Below are 9,815 nucleotides of genomic sequence, written 5' to 3' on the forward strand. Positions count from 1 at the left end.
CATTCCTACTTCCTAGTGTAGTATCAGGCACACTCAGAAAATAGTTGTGAAATAGATAAATAAAAGAATTGTTTACCATACATGATTACTGGACACTAATTGTTTCTTACAGTGAATCTGTGTATCTATTTGTCCTGTTTAAGACACTCACGGCTAGGAAGAAATCAAAGCATGGATCCTCATCACTTGTGAGCAAAAGATCAATGAAAAAAACTAAATATGTACTGAGATAGATACTTGGGGGAAATAAGACTTGGATAGGCTTCTCACCACTCAGCCAAATACTCTACAAGCTTAATAAGAGTCAGTTCTGCTGAATTACTGAAGTGTTGACAGACTCTGATTTTGCCTTTTCTATCCCCATCAGATTAACTGATGACTTTCAAGACAAAGCAGAAATCATTCTAGATATTCATCTGTCTACACCTACGCATCACTCTTTTGTTGTTAACCACAAACACTGGTCTTTGCAAGGTACGTCCAAAGTTCCAACCATTCCCCCATCATAGAAGACTTATATCTATGTCCTACAAGACCTATAATGAAAGTGCCCAATATGGCATTCTCTTTTTGATCAACTGCCATGGAGTTGATTCGGTATGGTAGAGCAGAGCACGTCGGTTATTATTGTTATTGGCTAAATTTCCCGAAGCCTCGTCAGAATGACAAATGAAGAAAGTAGCAGGTACTCACGCCACCATGACTCATGCTAAGGCAGCCACCTGGTGTTTCCACACCCAGTAGTTGTAGTGGGTAGACCATGAGGTTTGGGCCAAGACATACCCAATTCCAAACCCTGATTTAGACACATCCTAGAACCACAACGAGGTTTTCCCTATTTGAAAGACTTTGTCAAAGGCTTTTCCCTCCTGGCTGGTTCACTGCTGATCCAGGGTACCAGGAACCCCAGACATCCTACCACCAACTCCTGGTTGGTCCCCACCAACCTGGGCAGAGCCCTCTTCCCCTGAGCCTGTCCAGGCGGAAGGGAACAGTGTTAAGAGTGGTGGACACAGGATGATGAACTCTCTCAAGCCCCTTCAGGAGAAATCCAGGTAATCTAAAGGAGGTTTCCTACAGGAATACGAGGTACTACAATTAGCCCGAGTGAAGGGGTACACTAGGGAGTTGGTAGCAAAGAGAGGAAAGAACATAAGCAAAAGCTGGATGGTTGAGTGGTTCAAGGCCTAGATACTTTCATTAGTCTGGAATTAAGTGGGAGAACAAGTAAACCTAAACCCAGCTCAAATGGAGCCCCTTTGAAAGGCCTTCTTACCTTTCAGTCAGAATCCATGTCCCTCCCCTCCCCACGCCAATTCTGACAGCTGCAGCCTTTGGTACTTCTCTCCTGACTTGTGGATGCCTCCAGGACCCTGCAGCATTGTCCTTGTGTCCAGGTTTCCCACTGAACCCAGGACCCCTAAGACTGCTCTTGTTCACATTGACACACAGAACGACAATGGGCTGCTGGGAAGGCAGTTAAAAATGTGACAATTCTTTATTCAGAACCCAACAGTGATTATCCGAAGTCCTCTGATAGCTGGAGGGAGATAAAGGACTCACTCTTTTGGGGTAGGACATGTGTGATCAGCACAGCAGCTGAAGTGTCACGAATCAATTAAAGAAGGCAATCAGCCAGACCTCAAATCATCACCTCTGGTGCTTAAAAGAGAGGATGTGGATAGTATAAAAATCTTTCTTCTAAAATGATGGAAATAGAAAATCACCATTAGACAAACACCGGAGTAATACTTGCCACAAGCAAAAGCTATCCATGGATATTAAAATTAGTGGGCAAAAGTATAAGCAGCAGAATGTTTAGACAGCTTCAACATATCTTTGTACAAGATATTTATTAATTAAAAGAGGACAATGGCAACTTTACAGTAGAGAAACCCAGCAGATAACACCTCAACCAAGTGATCAAAGTCAGCGTCCCCAGAAATAAGACAGGTTGACATTATCTGCCCACTGGCAGAATGCACGGAGAAGTGTACATCTTTTCTATTGTTTGCCAAAAATGGATATCTTCAATCTAATTATGACGAACCCAAACTGAGGGACATTCTACAACATAACTGGGCAGTACTTTTTGAGAGTGTTAAAAGTCAGAAAACACAAAGAAAGATTGAGGGGTTCTCTCCGACTGCAGGACATGAAAGGGGACGTTAGGAGACAGGAAAATTAAATGCACTTGGTGTCCTAGTTGGATCCTGAACCAATCAAAAAGGACATTAGTAGGAAAACTGGTGATATTCAAATAAGGCCTTTGATTGTATTATGCCCACGTTCATTTCCCCATTTTGATACTTGTACAATGGTTGTGTGCAATGAATACTAAGAGAAGTTGGGTGAAGTGTGCATAGGAACTCTGCACTATTTTCTTTTACAACTTTTCTGTAAGTCTAAAATATTTCAAAATAAAAGCCAAAAATGTTGTCCTCAAACATCTCCAAAGCATGTGAGTATGACATAGTATTAATAAAAACTGTCTGGATTCTAGAGGCAGACAAACCTGGCTTTGAATTCAGGCTCTGCCCCTTGATGGTTTCGTGACTTTCAGCAAGCCACTTAGACTTTCTGGGCCTCAGTTTCCTCATCTGTCAAATGGGGAAAATAATCCCAACTTTGTAGCATTGTTTCAAAAATTGGGGATAACATGCATAACTCATGGAGCACAGTGACTGTCAAGAATTTGGTGCTCACTGAATGTTAAGTTGTTGGTTCTTAGAATATTCTAATACTTCCCTAATGCTTACCAAGGAAAGTCCATACTTGTAAACACAGTTTTCCAGCTCTTTCCTCTCGGTCCCAAACTGCCTCAATCTCATCTTCCCAAGGCATCTATGGCCCAGACATCCTAGTCTGCTGTTCACGCTTTTACAATCCTGTGTCCACTCCTTTCTCTCTGCTCACACTGTTCCCTCTGGATGCATTATTTGACCCTGGGAAGGTCACAGGTACAAAACAGGCAATGTGGTCAGCTGGTGACCTGAGCTCGAGTCCAGTTTTCTCAAGGGCTTAGTGGCCTTCAATAAATCCTTTTTACCTTTCTGTGTCTCCATGTCAAAACTGAAACCTTCATACCGGGACAGTAATAATAATACCTACCTCAAAGCACACGAGAATCAATTGAGCCTGTGAAAGTGACTGCTAAAATGCAAACACATTTGAATAAATGTTAACCTGAACTTAAATGTTTTCCAACTTGGCTGCCTATTATTAATAGAATAATCTGTGGAGTTTTTGTTTTATTTTGTTTTTAAATTTAAATACCAATGCCTTGATAACATTCAAAGGTGTAATTTTTTTTTTTTTAAGTTGTCCAGGGAATTCTAAAGTGAAGCCAGGGTGGAGAACTACTGATCTGAACCTAGTGCTTCTCAAAGTGTGGGCCTGACCAGCACATCAGAGTTACCTGGGAACTTGCTAGATGTGCAAATTTTCAAGCCCCACCCCAGACCCACTGAATAAAATCTATGGGTGGGGCCCAGCAGCCTGTGTTTTAACAAGCCCCCCAAATGATTCAGGTGCACTGCTAAAGGTTGGGAATGTCTCTTATCCTATCTTTAGTCTCCACTGACAAAACCTCACTCGTACTTCAAGGCACAGTGCAAGTGTTGCCTCTTTGAAAGGAACTTACCCTTCCAGTAGGAATCTGTATGCCCACCCTCTAAGAGCCTGTCTTCCCGTGGTACCATTTCCCAGAATGATTACCACAGTGTGACTTCTTATCAGAGTTTATGTCACTATCATTCCTAAGATGTCAAAAGCTCTTTGGGAACAGGGTCTGTGTTTATATCCTATTCTCAGAACACAGGGCACAATGTGCTGTATATGGAGGCTACTTAACAGACGTTGATTGAAGAGACCTCTTTAAATACCATTGAGGAAAGAGTTACAATTGTGTGAGGACTATCTGACATGGGGGAAAGAAAATAAGAAAGCTAAGTATGTAAGAAAAAAAGTAATGTCTAAAATAACTTTCTTCATATAATAACTACATTTACATAGCACTTACTGAATCTCAAATCTGATCTAAGTACTTCATATAGATTACCTCATTTAAGCCTCACAATAACTCTATGTGGTAGCTGTTACTGTTATCATTAGTGCTATTTTACCCTCATGGAAATTAAAGAACAGAGAGTTAAGTAACTTGCCTAAGATTACACAGCTTGTAAGTGGCAGAATGTGAATTTGAACTTGGGTAAACTGGCTCAATGTCTGGGCTCCTAACCACTCTCTGCTACTACCATTTGTACAATAATATGATGTTACTGATCCATAGTACTTTTAATAGGCCTGTACTCAATTTTACCTACAGAAGTTATGGATAATGTCCAACCATCAACCCTTCCTTAACCTGTTCTCCATTTATATAAATGGCAAATGGTACAAATGGCAGACATTTATATAATGCTTTCTATGTGCTGGCTCTGTTCCAAGTGCTTTAGACATAAATTTATTTAACCACTCAACAATCCTATGATGTTATCATCACCACCCCCCCATTCCAAATAACTAAAACATGGAGAAGTTTAGGAACCTTCCCAGGTCGCACAGATAGTGGGTGGTGGAGCAGGTTCTGCACCCAGGCAACCTGGCTTCAGGGTTTGTCTCCTTACTTACTACTCTGCTGTAGAGCCTCTTTTTGTAAGGGGTTTGAGGAGACATGGACATAGAACAGAATTTTGTTGTTGTTTTTGTTATATTTTTACATCCCTTCTAGGGGTGGTGTGAGAAATAAATTGTCAAAAACCAGGAAGCATTTAGAACAGAGCCTGACACGTAGTAAGGACTGTGTTCACTGATGGTTATTGTTTTGTAATTTTAAATAGCCCATCTGGCTTATCATCACAAGCTTGGCCTCATAAATGCCATTGAAAATCAGGATATTACAATGTTTTTCCTCCAGGGTCCCAAGCAACCAAGGGCATGGCTGGCTCTGCAATGCTTTTTCTTCCCAAATTTCCTGTTGGGAGTAATATGGAATCACATGTTCAGTAAAGAACCTTGAGCTGGGACTTGTGTAATGCCAAAACATGGTCATTGGAAGCACAGTGTATGCCTTTAGCATAATGTAAATAGCGACTTGAACTATTGGCATAAATCAGTGTACACTAGGCCACATGCTGTCGACCACCTTCCAAATGAAATACCTCATTGTAACCCACTATCCTTACCGAGAGGCCTCATTTCCTGATTAACTAAGCAAACAAGGCAAGGCAACCTGAAACATGGCTTGGATCTCTCAGCCACCAGACTCCAAGCCCCAGGTAGGCCCACCTGCCTGTTTTATTCATGTGGAGCATGACCACCAAACCTCACTACTTATCTTTTCTTAAATTCAAGTTATAGGCAAATCTGTGACAGCTCTGATGGTCTGATATTAAAACCTCCCTGCCCCTTAATCACAATGCCTCTCAACCAACAATGGTTGATTTTTGCTAGTGGAAGAGACAGAGTTCTCAACTTCCATCACTCTGCTGGTGTCAATTGAACCTTCCAGTTCTCTGGTTGGTCCTTAATCTTCCTTTCTCAGGTCTACCTCCTGCTGCCCATTTATCCTCCTTTGAATCTGTATACCTGCCCACAAAACATGTCCCCCAGGGGAATGTGGCTTTGTAAAGGGAAGGATGAACCTTCCTTTCTCCAGTCCATCCAAAAGCCTCCTGAGAAACAGGCCACAGGTTATGAACACTACAGGAAACTTTTTGCCCCAGCTCTTAAGAATTTATAACAGTGACTTTCAACCCTGGCTGCAAACTAGAATTATCTGGGGAGATTGTTTTAAAATATGGATGTTTCAGTCCCACCCCAGACCAATTAAATCAGATTCTCTGGCAGAAGGAGAGATTTTGTACAACGGAGGCTAAGGACCACCGATACAGGACCGCTGTCCTTTAGAAGTGGAAGGGGCTTTAAAGACCAGAAGTCTATAAAGACGTAAAGACCATAACATAATGCTGGACCTGTGGTGAGCCACTTAGCCTCTGGGGTTGGAGAAAGTTTGTAAGGGACAGGGCATCCTTGTTGAGAGAATATCATGAACCAGACTCTCTGTCTGGCATCTGTGGCTGTATTTCTCTGGAAAGTCTTCTGCTGTGGGGTTGTAGTTAATTAAGCAGATCTTTATGGGCCAAGTTCTGAGATGTGTCTGTTAAGAAGAAAATATGTTTTGGTTGGTTGTGGCCATTTAGTTTTTTTAAATTCCAAAAAAACATTTACAAAAACATGGAGAAATAGAGATTCAAAATACCAGAGTCTCATGATACCAAAACAAATATAAAATACCAAAGAACAATTTTACTTAATAAAATTAGAGAAAACTTGAATAAATGGAGAGAGATGATATGTTCCTTGATGGTAAGGCAAAATAGGCAAAAAGGGCAGTTTTCCTCCAATTAATTTATAAATTTAAAGAATTTCCAGTCCAAATCATAATAAGATACAAAAGTATGGGGCTTTACCAAGTGATTCTCAAGTTCATTTTGAGAAAAATTTAGCCAGGCGCGATGGCATGACCTGTAGTCCCAGCTACTCAGGAGGCTAAGGCAGGAGGATCCCTTGAGCCCAGGAGATTGGGATTGCAATGAGCTATGCTGATGCCACTGTACTCTAGCCCAGGTGACAGAGCAAGATGCTGTCTCACCAAAACAAATAAAAAAAAACCCACAAAAACTGAAAAAAAGGAAAGATCAAGGAAAGTGAATTGATTATGCCTATTTCTAATGTCTATCCTAAATCCTCAATAATTAAAACTATGTTGTACCAATGAAATATGCATTAGAATGGAGCACAAAAGAAAGCTGTGAAACAAAACCTAATGCATCCAATAGTATGATAAATATGTCATTTCAAATCAGTGGAAATTTAAAGAATAATTTTAAAAATATATTGGGACGATTAGTTCGATATTTAGAAATAAATTTTAACTTCTGTCTCAAACCAGCCACCAAAGTAAGAACAAATGAGACATAAAATAATTTAATATTTAAAATAAAACTGTAAAAAATTAAAATGACCAAAGATTTAAACATCTACTCAAAAGAATATATATGAATGGCTAATCGGTACATGAAAAAGTGTTCAACATTAGTCATCAGTGAAAGGAAAACTAAAACCATAATGAGATACCACCCACCAAAATGGCTAAAATTAAAAACACTGACACCTCCAAAAGTTGGCAGGGATTTAAAGCAACTGGAATTCTTATTCATTGTTGGTAGGAGTCTAAAATAATAGAATCAATTTTTTTAAAGTTCTGGCAGTTTCTTCTAAAACTAAATACACACTTATCCAATGGCTCATCAATTCTACTTCTGGGTATTTGCCCAAGAGAAATAAAAACATATGCCCACAAAGCTACCATAATCAAAACAGCACAGTACTGGCAATAAAAGCACACACACAGACCAGTGGAACAAAATAGAGGGCCCAGAAATAAATCCATGCATTTATGGTCAATTATGTTTTGACAAAGATGCCAAGAACACACAATGGGGAAAGGGCAGTCTCCTCAACAAAGGCTGTTGGGAAAACTGGATATTCACATGCAGAAGAATGAAATTAGACCCTTATCTCACATAATATACAGGAATCTACTCAAATGGATTAAAGACTTAAATATAAGACCTGAAACTATAAAACTACTACAAGAAAACAGGAAAATTTTCACAACATGAGTCTGTGCAATGATTTTTTGGATATGACCCCAGAAGCAAAGACAACAAAAACAAAAATAGACAAATGGGATAACATCAAACTGAATAGTTTGTGCACAACAAAGGGAACAATTAACAGAGTGAAGAGACAACCTATGGGAGAAGATATTGGAAACCATACATCTGATGAGGGGTTAAAATCCAAAATATATAAAGAACTCAACTCAATAGCAAGAAAACAAATAACCCAATGAAAAAGTGGCCAAAGGACCTAAATAGACATTTCTCAAAAGGAGACATTCAAATAGCCAACAGGTATATGAAAAAAATGCTCAACATCACCAATCATCAGAGAAATGCAAGTTAAATATATCACCTCACACCTGTTAGGATGACTATTTTCGAAAAGATAAGTGTTCAAGAGGACGTGGAGAAGAGGGAACCCTGGCACACGGTTGGTGGGACTGTAAATCAGTACAACCACTATGGAAAATAGCATAGAGGTCCCCTCAAAACATTAAACATAGAACTACCACACGGTGCAGCAATCCTACAAAAAAAAAAAACAAAACACCAAAGTATGCCCACAAAAAGACTTTTTTTTTTTTTTTGAGACAGAGTCTTGCTCCATTGCTGGGACTAGAGTGCCATAGCCTCAGCCTAGCTCACAGCAACTTCAATCTCCTGGGCTCCAGTGATCCTCCTGCCTCAGCCTCCCGAGTAGCTGGGACTACAGGTGCACGCCAAGGCACCTGGCTAATTTTTTCTATTACTAGTAGAGACAGGGTCTCGCTCCTGATTAGGCTGGTCTCAAACTCCTGACCTCAAGTGATCCTCCTGCCTCAGCCTCGCATGGAAAGACTTATGCAAGGATTTCCATAGCAGCTTTATTCATAATAGTCAAGAATTGAAATTAGCCCAGGTATTCATCAACTGAGCAGTAGTGATAGTCAATATACAATGCAATATCAGCAATAAAAAGAATGACCACTGATACATCCAACAATATGAAAAAATCTCAAAAAAAATAATAATAAACAGAATGAAAAGAAGCCTTATAGCAAAAAGGTACATGCTAAATAATCTCATTTATATGAAGATTTAGAATAAGTAAAACTGGTCAATGATACAAAAGAATCAGTGCAGTGGCTACCTCTGGGTGGGTGAGGAAAGGGATTGGCTGGGAAGAGGCATGATGGTGATGTTAATGTTCCATTTCTTCACAAGGGTTTGGTTTACACAGATGTATGTACTCAGCAAATGTACATTTTTAATTTGTACATTTTCTTGTTTGTAAACTTTACCTTGACATTTTTTAAAAACTGTAAATAAATAATAAACTCTACTTTATGATGTTCATGCTGAAATATTTAGGGAGACATGTACTGATGTTTGCAGTTTACTATGAAATAAATAAAAAATAAGATGGATTGATGGACAGAGAGATATAGAGAGAGGCATATATTTGGTATAATAGTATACCAAGAAGTGGAACATTATCATCACCCATCATGGCTCTTCCCAGCCAATCCTTACTCTCACCCTACCAGAGGCAAGTATAATATTAAATATTGTGCTGGGCAGAATAATGGCCCCCTAAATATGTCCACATCCCAGTTCCCAGAACCTATGAATGTTATGTTATATGGGAAAGGAGAATTAAGGCTGAATTAAGTTGGCTAAATCAATTGACCTTGAGATGGGGAGATCATCCTAGATTATCCAGGTGAGCCCAATGTAATCACAAAGGTCTTAAAAGTAGAGTAGGCAGGCAGAGAGGAGAGTCAGAGGGAGATGAACTATGGAAAAAGGGTGGGGGAAATGCAACGTTGCTGGCTTTGAAGCCAGAGGAAAGAGAACAGGAGCCAAGGAATGCTGGCAGCCTGTAGAAGATGGAAAAGGCAAACAAACACAGCCTTCCTTACAGGCTCCAGAAAGGAACGCAGCCCTACTCACACCTGGATTTTAGCCCAGGAAGGGGCCCATTTCAAACTTCTCATTTCCAGAACTGTTTAAGATAATAAATCTGTTTTAAGCCATCAAGTTCATTTTGGTATAATTTTGTTATAATTTGTTATGGTTGCAACAGGAAATTAATGCAAAATGTTAATGGTAGAATCTAGGTGGTGAGTACACAGGTGTTCACCA

Source organism: Propithecus coquereli, unplaced genomic scaffold (assembly GCF_000956105.1).
Source record: "Propithecus coquereli isolate 6110/MARCELLA unplaced genomic scaffold, Pcoq_1.0 Scaffold32, whole genome shotgun sequence".
Classification (NCBI taxonomy): Eukaryota; Metazoa; Chordata; class Mammalia; order Primates; family Indriidae; genus Propithecus; species Propithecus coquereli.